We start from the raw sequence: 13,616 nt of genomic DNA on the forward strand, positions 1-13,616 counted from the left end.
ACTGTGGACATGTAAAAAAAAAAAAAAAAAAAAACACAAGATATACGGGCGAGATTTACGTGAATGAGATCCATCACATGAGTCTCACTTCATGTGTCTTATGTTGTGTATGTGTTATATAATTTTGTTGTGTATGTCTCACAACTCTAAATGATACTTTCTTTTAGCTACAATGAATCAAAAATCTAATTGAAAACTCACATGCAGTGTCTCTTATACCTTCATCTTCAGGTCGTACCTTTCTCGCAGAATATGGCGGTGGTAGTACTCTGCTTCAACAACTCTGATTCAAAGGTGTATATTTAATTTCAATTATTTTATTAAAAAAGTAAAATTAAATCGGAACGGTTAAAAAGACATAAGCGTAAATGAAAAATTATACAATATATACACACAACACAAAAAACATTAATGGGACCATCTACACAGATCGAGATGAGAAATAGAGAAGAAGCCGTAGATCTGATGTGTGGCTAAAAACGGAGTGATATAATTGAGGTAGGCGGCTGCTCATCATATGCATGTGCAGATCGAGACCAGTGGAGAAAGATGGGTAGCAAGTAGATAGATAAGGGCACTACAACTCCATATATGACACTTGTAATGCCCATTGGGCTTCTGGACTAGACAAGCCCAATAAGAAAAGAAAAAAATGAGGAAAAATATCCATTAAACATTTAAACCCGACTGAAGAATGCTACCGCGTGTACGAGGTTGGATAATTTCTTGGTCCTTCAATTCGCTAGTAATTTGTGGATTCAAGGGTACAACTGTACAAGGAGAGGGACACCATTTGCCGCTCAAACGGCAACATGAATTACTATTAGGACAGAAGTGGATCAAGGTATACAACGATCGAGCAGAAGTCATTAGAATCATTTTGTCTGTAATAAAGAATGATAAAGAACCAGATGTAGAAACATTTTAGAGTGCGATTAACTATATATAATTTGACTTTTAAAAAAAAAAAACTATGTATATATATATATATATATATATAATTTGAAGAAAAAAAAAAACAGTTTTAAGAACTCGATGTTGATGCTCTAAGGTTTGATCTATAGTAAGTGTATGGAAGTTGCAAACTTTTTTTTTTTAATTTTTTTTTGGATAAATTAAGGGATTATGAGTGTTTTCAACAAAAAAAAAAAAAAAAAAAAAAACAATCGTTGAGTGGAAGCAAGGGTTAATTAATAGAGGAGATATGCAGGTCATTCTAGTTGTTTTCCCCAGTTCCGAATTTGGTGATTTTATTTTTTTATTATTTTTATAAATGAGAAAGTATTAAACAACTGAACACTCTACAAAGAAAAAAGCTATAGTAAAATATTAAAGCTAAACATTTTTCTTTTGGTGAATATCTATAGAAGGGCTATAGTTTTCCAATGTTGCTCTTTGTTGATAGACTTTGTAATAACAATTACAAGTGTCTATGTCTTTTAATGAAATTATAAAAAAAGCCTGCAGGTTTAAGAAATGATAAAACTCCACATAGTACAGTTTGAGAAAATTATTTGATTCGATAAATATTCAATAGTGTGATTATTACATTGCAAACTCATCTATAAATAGTAGAGAAATACTTGTAGAAAAAGTAAAATATTCCTAATAGTAAAAGTAAATCAAATCTTAGTAAGGAAATAAAATACTTGTATAGAAAGTAAACTATTCATAGTAGTAAAAGTAAATCAAATCTTAGTAAGAAAAAAAAAAAAAAAATACTTGTACAGAAAGGAAACTCATTCCTAGTAGTGACAGTAAATCTAATAAAAAAAATAAGGAAAAAGTCTACATAACCGTCTCAAACTACAACCTCATTGTTAATATACCTTCCAAACTACCAATTGTGTCAATGTATCCCTAATGACAAAAATACCTATCATAAAATTATTAAAATAAAATAAAAACTAAAAAAAATATTAAAAAATATTAAATAACAAAAAGTTGTTCCAAAAAATAATAAAAAATAAAATAAAAAACTGTTTTTCTTTCTTCTTTTTTTTTTTTAAAGAATAATTTTCAATTATTTTTTCGTTATTTTTTTTTTAAAAAAAAAAAATTGTTTTTTTTTTTAATTTAATAAAAAAACTGGTTTTTATTTTTCGTTTCAATTTTTTTTTTTATTAAAATGTTTTTATAATTTCAGTTCTTTTTTCGTTCTTTTTTTTCTAAAAAAAAAAAAAATCATTCTTTTTTGTTTTTTTTAAGTTTTTTTTTTTCCTTTTTTTTTAATTTAATTTGATTTTTAAAAAATAATTTTTTTTTTTATTTTTTATTTTTTTAGTTTTAGTTTTAGTTTTTTTCTTTGAATTTATAAGGACATTTTTGTCTTATTTAAAAAAATTTAGGGTCAATTTTGTCTTTTTGTTGATCTTAAGGGAAACATTGACCTTTTTTTGTAGTTTGAGAGAAGACATTGACACAATTGGTAGTTTGGAAGGTACATTGACAATTGAGTGCAAGTAGTTTAAGAGAGATATGTGTACTTTTTCCAAGAAATAAATAAAGCAAATCTAGTCCTATTAAAAAAAGGAAATAAAGTCTTATCATAAATAAGAAAAATAAAATAAAATACCGGCTTGACAATCAAGCTAGTCTTTCTTTTTGTACTTATATTGTCTAAGAACAGGTAAAATTCTAATCAAACGATGTTGTTCTAGTATTATTTTTAACAATTTTTTTTTTCACCGAAAATAAAGGTAAATTGTGTCCTCCATCAACGGCCTACCTAGCTTATTAATGTTGATTCAACATATAGCTAGACACAACTACAGTGCACGTCGAGAATCATAGAGATGTATTATACAATTGTTCAGCCCAATGAAGAAAACCTTGTACAAAACGCCCTTTTTTCGTGCATGTTCCAGTGAGGAAATTTTAGCTCGAATTTGATAAGCTCCTCCTCCATAATTCAATTCAACAAGAGGGGAGTTTTGAAAAGAAGAGGGGAGAAAGAGAGAGATAAGAATCATGTGGTCAATTGTATAAGCTCAATGTACATATATAGTGTTGGGAATAAATTCAACTCAACCCGGTCCAAGGAGGAGACAGCAGGACTCTCGAGAAGTCCAATCCCTAGAGATAGACACTTAGCAGTTATTCCCAATAAATCATGTATCATTTATTCCAGTAGATCCGGATTAGAACTCTACTCCAAGTTGAATTGAAGTAATTAAGAGTGATAATCCGATTAGCAGTATCGGGATAGGACTCATAGTCCAAGTATAGTTTGATCAGTAGTCATATTCCCGGTAGAATCGAAATAGGACTTAAGGTCCAATCATATCAGAAGTCAAATAAGAGATCAAATCAGAAGTCTAATAAATGATCAAATTAGAAGTCTAATAAAGGATCAAAGTCCAATTAGAATTCTAACAGCAATTCTAGATCAACAAGGAGCATGAAACTTAATCCAGGTTTGACTTCACATCTTTCTATAAATAGGCCAATACCTCAAGTATAAACTTAGACTGAACTTTTAGAGATTCAACAGATTCTTTTTAGTAAAAGCTAATTTAGGCATCGGAAATGACTCTCGGAAGGGTCCCTTACGTAAAGAACATCGAAGGGTCCCTTAGGTAATGAACATCGAAAAACATGTTGATTCATACCATACCGCCGACCGATCGAAGATTTAATTAAACTGGTAAATTTAAGATATACATTCAGGTTTCGGTGATCACCATCCTTAGTTACTTCGCAATTTACCTGATATTCTGTTAAATGGATTCAGAATAGAGCATTACTTGGGGGTTGCAAAAGAAAAAGAAATACAAGGTAACAAAAAAGAGGAAAATTAATTAGTAATATTGCAGATGCTATTGTTTTAGTATCCAATTTGGGCGTCATATGTCAAAAAATATTTTAAAAAAGAAAAATGATGGGCATCAATGCATCATGACAATGACCTTGCAATTTGGAGTGCAAATTTAAAGAACTTAATATAATTATTTCAATTAAAATCAAACTCTCATTAAAAAGATCGAATTAAGGGAAAAGAAAATTTCTACATGTGTGCACGTACACACTAATTTTTCTGAAAGGCATATGTTCGTGGGGGGAGAGCTTGATCCAAGTGGGTTGAACTAGCATGCACATATATATATATATATATATATATAGTCTCTCTTTTCTTTTTTTCTTTTCTTTTTTCAACAATATCATTGAATATAAATATGAGTAAAAAAAAATAAAAATTAAGAAATGCTACAGGTACTTACAAACTCTTACAAATGGAGACTCACTAATTGAGGTGGCGTCTTACTTAGAATAAATGCTAAAATATGAAAATGCCCTTCACCAGCCCCCCTCTCGATCCTTATCTTCGTCTCCAGTACTCTCTCTCTCTCCCCTCTTGCCGACCGTCCATCTTTCCCGAGATCCAGTCGCCGGCCGTCCCTGGCCTTCGGGAACCTTGACTCCTTCTGCCCCCGCTTCCAAACACCGTGGATCTCAAATCACCACCCTTACTGTCCACTCCCATGGCCTATTCCCAAGCTCCAGTCACCGCCTGACCGTCCTCGCCTTGGATCCAAAGCCTCGCCTCTGGTGGATCACCGATCCCCACGAGATCTACATTATCCAAAACCGTAAAGATGGATTTCCGGTGTGGGTTTGGTGGGTTCGACTGGAAACCCACGCACACCGGCGTGAGTTTGGTGGGTCCGACCGTAACATTTCTTAATTATATATACACATGTCTACGTTTTTTTAATTTTTTTAATTGATAAAACGCCACATGGACGCCATGTTAGTTTGCTAGCCTCTCTCTGTAAAAGTTTGTAAGTACTTGTAGCATTCTCAAAAAAAATTAAGTCCTATATTAAGTAGATATCATAAGTATGAGTAATTAATAAAACATAATCAGGCTAAGCTTTTAAATTAATTCGATGGCATCCTGACATGTTATATTATAGTTTCAAGTAGGAGATTTACGAAGCTATCAAACTTTATACAAATTTTAGGAACAACAAGTATCTGCACAGTTGTACATACATTTAAATGTGCATATATCCTTGTAAATAATAGATAACCTCGACTGCATATCTATTATTTGACCAAAAACCGGTGAACAAAAAATGTGCTAAACATATAAAAAAAAAAATGTATCTAAATTCATTACGAAAATTCTCTTGGTGCTTAATCATTGCATCTTCTCCAAGGATTTGGTGATTATTAGAGTCCAGGAAGCTACCCACAGACAGTACTTTTTGTGAAGCTGCAATTAACCCTAAGAAACTCTAGATTGAGGTGTATTAGAGAAGAAGAAGAAGAAGAAAGTGTTATAAACTGGCCTAGAAAGGACGAATTATCAGCAAAGATGCAAAAAGTGTGATTTCCGTCCAGACAGAACTAATAGTGTCCTAAAAGAAATAGCAAAACAAAAAATGATCAAGTCCTGCAACCACCTTAATTATCACGAATTCTCTTGTGTTAACCTGTTAATGATGTAGAATTAGAATTTCGGATGTTCAGAAAAATAATGTGTACGTAAAATTGACATGTGGAATATATATTTATGCACCAGAATCGATCATAAGAATTCTATCTGCTCACAAGGCGCTGGGCTAGAAGAGGTTTCAACAAGATATGAGTTACTCACATGCATATTATGATTACTATTATCATCGTTATTGCTGACATGGGTAGAAGAAACAGTCGGCGCTATCATCATATACTCCACAGACCATCTTATAAAGATGGAAAATAAGCCTTAACTAGAAATTAACCCAAAAGAATAACGAACCCTAATTCAAGGAAAATAGCAGAGTAATTGATGGATCTGGTATAGCATGCACAGAAATTAAATATGTTCACACAATTAAACTGCTCATCATCTCTGGAACAACATTTATTATAATACATACATATAGAAATCCAGATCTACGTCAAACTGTTTTCTGAAATTTGCATCAACACAGCTTCAAGTTAACATACAGCCAAGCAAAGCAATGTAAAACAATATGATCTACCTGAAACTCTCACGAGTATTTAAGATGGAAAAAACAAAAGAAAACCCATACGGATAATATAGCTCTTAATTAATAAACTTGTCTGGATTTAATTGTTTGATCTAGTAAACAATCGGACCATAACGCTTCAATTCCCCGAGAGAAGAGAAGAAACTAGCATCGAAGTCTAGCGAAGAAGAAGACCCATCATTCAAAACAGACTAGAAATAAGAGGCCGGCCGTAGGGTTTCTTCTTCTTGAGTGAACCCATCTTCATCTTCTGACCTTCTCTTTCTTCTTTCTCTTTCTTCTAGGTTTGATCTTTGAGCAGGATGGTGGGTTTGGTGAGCTGGGTGGGTAGTAAAAGATGAGGTGGTGATGATGAAAGTGAGGGACTAATGATGAAACGAAGAGGCGAGAGGACATGATGATTATTGCCTCAGGTTGTGTGTGTGTGTGTGTTTTTTTTTTCTTCTTCTTTTTGCGTTGAAGGAAGAGATGAAATTCCAAAGGGTTGGAGTGCTAATTCTCTCAGAGGCGGTCAATATTACTCCTCTCTCACATGAGATAAATATCATGAAGCCACCATTATATATTGTCTTTTTCTCTCTCCTAACCCCAAAGAACCAGCGCTGCTGCTCCTACTAAAGAGAGATAGATGAGAGATGGGATCTGCTGTGATCACCCTTTTCTCCAACATAAAATGAGACTGTCTATAACTTGTCAAAGAGGGAAAAAAAAAAAAATAATAATAATTTGATAGTACTAAACACTGTCTCTGGGGACATGGTTGTTGTAACCAGCTGTAGAAACAGTAGAATGCCTGCCATAAGATCTTCATTTTTTCTCCTAGCTAGTAACACTGTTTCTTCCTTTGGAGGCCATTATAAAAGTATTATTTAATTGAGTAATGCTATATACCTTCATTTCATTCACCTTTTATTTTCTAAGTTGACGTGGTGTCATAGCATTTAGTGCATGAAAATGAATTTTTTTAACTTCCATTTTGTTTTGAGCAGCACCCTAATTAAAACAAATTTGGCCGTCAAATATAGACGAAAAATGTTCATTCAGTTGTTTGTGTCTGTGTGACATAGTTTATGAATGTAAGTACGAATACAGTGTTAATTAATTAGTTCGGGCCAAGGTGTAACTAACACTAAGAGCCGGATAAATGTCACAAAAAATGCCTCTACATCACGTGCAACAATTTCGTCGCACATACTAACGTGATCCAAAGTGTTACTTGGAACAAAATGATAATTTGGAAGAACAAGTTGCAATGCGTCATAGTTTATGGATGTAAGTGTACATAAATGAAGTGTTAATTTAGGGGAACAATGTGTAATTTACCCTAAAAGTTAATTAAGGTCGAAGCTCCTGATGAACTTTATTTTATTCTTAATTACTTGCTTTTATATTTCAATATTAACCCTCTTTCATTTTTGGTTAATTAACATTCCACAGTGGATGAATTACTTCCAGATCATTTGAAGATCGAGGCTATAATTAATATATTAATTATATATAGAGCTAGCGCCCTTTATGATGCGAATTAAGATTCCCTCAAATTCTTTGTCCGAATTTGATAGAATTCGGGCAGGTAGTTGTGAGTGAGCATTTATGAGACCCACCTGACCAAATAAAAGTTGGGCTGCTCAACTGCTTATCCGGTCAGGTGAATCTCATAAATGCTTACTCACAAACAACCTGCCCGAATTGTATCAAATTCGGACAAAAAATTTGAGGGGATCCTGATCCGATTTTTAGCAAGTATAAACAAGCTTATATATCTCTATCATATATTTATGTTGATTGCAATGGCATTACATATCGATGACGACATGTAGATAAAGATAAGTTGATGATAGTGATTAGCAAAATGATGCAATTAATGATTACGTGATGAAACTTCACACCAGCTACCTGAACTTCTCTGGCATGTCCACACTTAATTTGAGAATATACCCATGCCTTCTTGTTAACTAGCTAGCTAGACATTCTTCTTTAAGTATATATGTGTGAGTGTAAAAGGATTGAGTTCCACATTGAAAAGATATAAGAAGAGTGAGTGGTTAATATAGTATAGTTGAGCCCAAACTCATAGATTTAAGCTTTATATAAATTTGAGTTGTACGATATGTCTCAACATGCTATATTATAGGCTTACTTAAAATACTCCTCAAGGCGTCAATCTCCCTAACACTTCCACCATGAAAGTGTTGTCTCCTTAATTTATTTATGCACGATGATGTACGTACATGGCAGTGATTATATCAACGCTTGTAAAAAAAATATCTAGAAGTGAGGATACTTAAAAAATAACTAAATACGGAATATCTAATTGAAATGATTTTACATCAGTCCATAATCAGTGAAATAATTAATTAAGCAAAAAAATTTGCTTATAATTTTTATTAATTAATTCATCAATTATAAATTGTCACATCAGTTTGTAAATAACTTTGTAAAAAAAATAAAAAAGAAAAACTTGATAGTAAAAATTATAGTATTCTTAGTGTACGTACAACTCTTTGTACGTATAAATCTGGCAAGCCGGCACTACGGTGAAGTCCGTATGAAATTTCATTATACCCTCGGTATATGGCAGATTCCAGAATCGGAGTAAAAGTTGAGATCTTCAGAGGCTTGCAAGTTGCATCATTCGTTGGGAAGAAACAATTTCAAATTTAAATAGATCCGAATGATCAACTCAAAGAACCCCTCACTCATCATTTACCATCTAGCTGAACATGCCGAGCACATAAGCCAAATAGTGTTATCGTGTATAACAATATTTAATAATAGAAAATAGAAAAGAGAGAACAAGAGAAAATTAAGACACAGATTTATGTAGTTTCGCAATATGTCGACGTCCACAAGAATGAGGCTATGTTCAATAATAATTTAAGGTTACCGCATAACATATTTATAACAAAATTCTCCTGTACGGATAGATATGAAAAACTTCAAAACTACCCTAGTACTCTAATATTACTTTTTATGTTCAAGAGAATATGAGTCATTTGTTCCAATATCAAATATGGTGACCATTCATGTAAAGTGGCAGTGCATGATTTCTACTGTAAAACACTAAGTTGCTCAGGAAAAAGAAGATTCACAGTTTATCCCCGGCCATCGATCTCTTTCTAACTTTATGTTTGACCCTAATAAAGTCACGTCTTTCATTGGACTAATTATATATATTCTCCAACTTTTCTGAGGTTAAACCTCCTGTATAGATGAAAAAGCCTATCAGGGGTTAGCCTAGTGCTTCATTACAAGGCACATGATTCCACTATTAAGGATCGTATATATGCTTCTGTCATTTCATCGATAAATATTAAAGCGAAGCAAAAGAACAAAAAGAGAAGAGCTTTTCAGCTGAGTGGATCAGGCATTGCTAGCTCCTACAACACTTTTGTGCCATGTTTAGTGGGAAACTCAAGTAATGGACGTAAAAGGGTGCTCTGGCTGTAAAAGCTACTTTGAACTTCAAATTTCAATGAATCGCTAATTTTATTTTCTTTCTTTCCTACAGGAAAAATATTATTTTCTCTTTTATTTCTCACTTATATGTGTACGTGCTTGTATGGAAACCCCAAGAAATCACTTTAACTCTGTGTTTTTCTCCTTAAAGCACCATGAATGAAGCCACTGGAACTTTTATGGGGCATCAAAGAACAGCCTAAAAGCGACACCGTATGATATGATAATTCAAGATATATAATATAATTTATCAAGATAGTTACAACAAGCTGTGTCTTTCCTTTTTTTGGCCTGATACAACAAGCTGTCTTGAGTCTTCATTTTTTGAATTAAATCATGAATCTATCAAAGTTCAACCTCTCTCTTATGTACAATGCTGTTTGAACTCGAAATATTTTCGAAAGGACCAAACCATGTGCTTTTTAGAGATCATGAAGAAAGCCGAATATATGCAGAAGTTCATGAGAAGCACGTGGGAGTGTCCTCGATCTTCATAGCAGTATAGCACCTACGTACCTACCATTGCTCGTTTTAAAAGCTTTCCTAGTGAGGAGGAGGTGAGGGGAATCCAATTTCTCATTTGTAATGATTATGATTCCATTTTCTGGGGCAAACAGAAAAGTCATCATCTTTGGAATCAAATTTAATTTATTTTCATATTGGGGAGCCATGGAGACCCCATGGCCACCCATGTTGGCCGGGTTCCACACCCAATTTACTTCAACCTTCTTCTAGCTGTTGGCCAACTGCAACACTGGTCAAAATTCAAAGTTCAGGACTTCAAGCATGTGCCACAAGCTAGTCATATTTCCTAAGAAATCTTACTTTTTCAAATGAATTAATTAGATTTTTCCTTTCGGCTTGCTGGGAGAAAATTCTTCATTTTATTCTATTAAATTTAATATTTATTCTTAAAAAAAACATATAAAAATCACATGATTTAAATACAAATAATAAATTTAATAGACCATGCATATAAAAGAAAATTCTACTCAATTTGTTGTTTCCAAATACTCTTTCGCTCTTGATTACTATTATATGGTATTTTTATCTTGGAAGGTAAGGAGGGTCCCATCCCAGGACATGAATAGCGAGGAATCTGCGCTGCATTGAGAATGTTGGTTAAAGTTGGAAAAATGATCGTCTTGAGAGATAACGTACGAACAATAATTAAAGTCAAACCACTAGTTGACTTTAGCCCTAGTTTCTTCTTTGTCGGCTTCTGAAAGATGCAAATATCTTCTCTTGGAATAAGGTTTTAAAGTTGAAAAATATGGTTGATCATATCACTAGGGTTCAGTGATTTAAGGACATGTTTGATTAACGGAATTATTGCAATAGAATAATCATTTGTATTATTTTATTTGGTGATGACACGCATCTTCTTAATGGTATTACTGAAACAAAAATTTTAAAATATCTAAAATTTATATATAATTTTTTTTAAGGTAGCCAATTACCCCAATAAGTGGGTGGCGGTCTCTTTACGGTGGGCCCAATGGGAAGAAGCGGTGGTCTTGCATTGTTTTGGTTGAACTCTAAGGAAGTGGAAATTGTCTACTCCTCCCTGAGACATATCAATGCCAATATTACAATGTCAGGGACGAATTGGTCATGGAAGCTAACCTGTTTCTATGGACATCCAAACCGGCTGTATCAGGAGGAATCTTGGAATCTGTTATCCCACTTGAGCTCCTTTAGCCCGCGTGAGTGGCTTTGCTTGGGGGACTTCAATGACATATCCAATTTGACCGAGAAGAGAGGGGGTGCTATAAGAAATTAGGCTCAGATGGCTGCATTTCAAACTACACTGGAGGGTTGTCAGTTGCGGGATTTGGGATTATGAGGCTACAAGTTCACATGGAGAAACAAGCAGGAATCAAGCAACTTTATTAAGGAACGGTTGGATAGGGCCCTGGCCTTTGAAGGGTGGTGCACTGCCTTTCCGAATGCAATAGTAGAAATCCTGCCCACACAAACATCTGATTATAATCCGTTATGGGTACGTTTCAAGCTGTTCACTTATAGAAGACAACAATTGTTCCGATTTGAGGCATATTGGAATTTGGATGCAAACAGTAAGGCGGTGGTAAAACATGCTTGGCAAATTAAGGATTGATGGTGAGCCATCTCTAGAATCCACTCGGGAGCTTCTTACTCAATGTCAGCAGGACTTAGCTGCATGGAGCTCCTCAAAATATGGGGATGTCAGCTGGAGGATCAAAACCCTAACAAAATGATTGAAAAAACTTCAGAGGAGGGAAACTGTTGAATTGGGTGGCCAGATTGCGCAACTCCAATCGGAAATTAATGGTTAGCTGGAGATGGAAGACATCAAGTGGAAGCAGCAAGCAAAGAGGAACTGGCTACAGGGTGGGGATAGAAATACTAAGTTCTATCATGCTTGGGTATCGCAGAGACGGAAGTCCAAACATATAGAGCAAATAAAGGACTTTGTAGGCCAAATCTGCACTCAACCAACAGAGATATCTAAAGCTTTTGTCCACCATTTCCAACAGGTTTTCAACTCGGGGGATACTAGGGGGCAACAAGAGTGCTTTGCAGAGGTTCACTAGAATATTCACTTCAGAAGAGGTAGACAGAGCTCTTGCTCAAATGTCTCCCATGAAGGCGCCTAGCCTAGATGGGTTTGGGGTAAGTTTCTTCAGCCATCACTGGGAAACCATTGGTGCATTAGTTAGGGGGGCTGTGCTGGACTTTCTCAACCATGGAATGTTTGATCCTGCTATCAATGCTACTTATGTAGCCTTGATCCCCAAGATCTCTCCTGCCTCCTTTGTGCACAACTCCCATCCGATTAGCCTCTGTAACGTGGTCTATAACTTGATATCCAAGGTGTTAGCCAACCGGTTAAAAGGGGTGTTGCCTTCGATTATATCTAAAAATCAAAGTGCTTTTGTGCCTGGTAGACTAATGGATCACCTTGGTGATGAAGTGTGTTACTACAGTGTCGTATTCGATCCTGGTGAATGGAGTTCCTTCTAAAACAATTATCCCCACTAGAAGAATTAGGCTAGGGGACCCCTTATCCCCTTACCTCTTTCTTCTTTGTGCTGAATGTCTCAGCTCTTTGCTTGCCAATGGGGAACAGGAGGGGAAAATCTCGGGGATACCTATTGCAGCTAATGGTTTTAGGCTGAGTCATCTGATCTTTGCAGATGACAGCCTGTTTTTTTGCAGGGCAAATTTTCAGGAATGGGGTTTGATGCTTGGCTTGTTAATGAGGTATGAATTGGCTTCTAGCCAGGAGCTTAATACTGCAAATACCTCACTCTTCTTCAGCAATAATACATGAAGGGCCTTCAGGGAGCTCATTGGGTCTAATGTGGGGGAAACGGCTATCAGGGGTTATGAGAAATACCTGGGATTACCGGCCATGGTCGGCCGAGCAAAGACTTCGGCTTTTGCTAGCATAGTTGGGAAGGTTCAAGTACGGCTAGATGGTTGGAAAGAACGGTTGTTGTCACAGGCAGGTCGGAAAATTTTGCTAAAAGCCGCTATTCAATCTATCCCTACGTACTGTATGTCAGTTTTCCTCCTCCCCAAAACCCTGTGTAAAAAACTAAACACCCTTAGTAGTCGGTTCTGGTGGGGGGGCATAATTCATCCCAAAGGCGTGCTTGGATGAGCTGGGAGAGGCTGGGAAGGTCCAAGTCGGCTGGGGGCATGGGGTTCAGAGATATTGAAGTTTTCAACACTGCACTCTTAGCAAAGTAGGGTTGAAGGATACTACAGCAACCCGAGTCAATGCTGGCTGCGATTTTAAAGGAAAAATATTTCCGAGGAGGATCCTTTCTGCAAGTTCGAGTAGGGCACAATCCTTCTTATGGCTGAAGAAGCTTACTGAAGGCACGAGGAGTCTTAGAGAGGTGATTAATTTGGCATGTTCGCAATGGGGAAAGCATTTGGGTGTGGGGCGATAAATGGCTTATGGGAACCCCGCCTTTTAGGGTGCAAACTCCAATTTTGGAAAGGGACCCAGAAATGAAGGTTAGTGAATTAATAGACCAAACGATTGGCTAGTGGAAAGTTGGGATGATTCGAGAACTTTTCTCAAGTGCAGATGCGGAGGCAATATGCAAACTGGCACTTAGCCCATTAAGAACTCCTGATAAATTAACCTGGTCAGGTTCTTCTAACGGTTGTTTTTCAATT

Source organism: Alnus glutinosa, chromosome 1 (genome assembly GCF_958979055.1).
Source record: "Alnus glutinosa chromosome 1, dhAlnGlut1.1, whole genome shotgun sequence".
NCBI classification, from domain to species: Eukaryota; Viridiplantae; Streptophyta; class Magnoliopsida; order Fagales; family Betulaceae; genus Alnus; species Alnus glutinosa.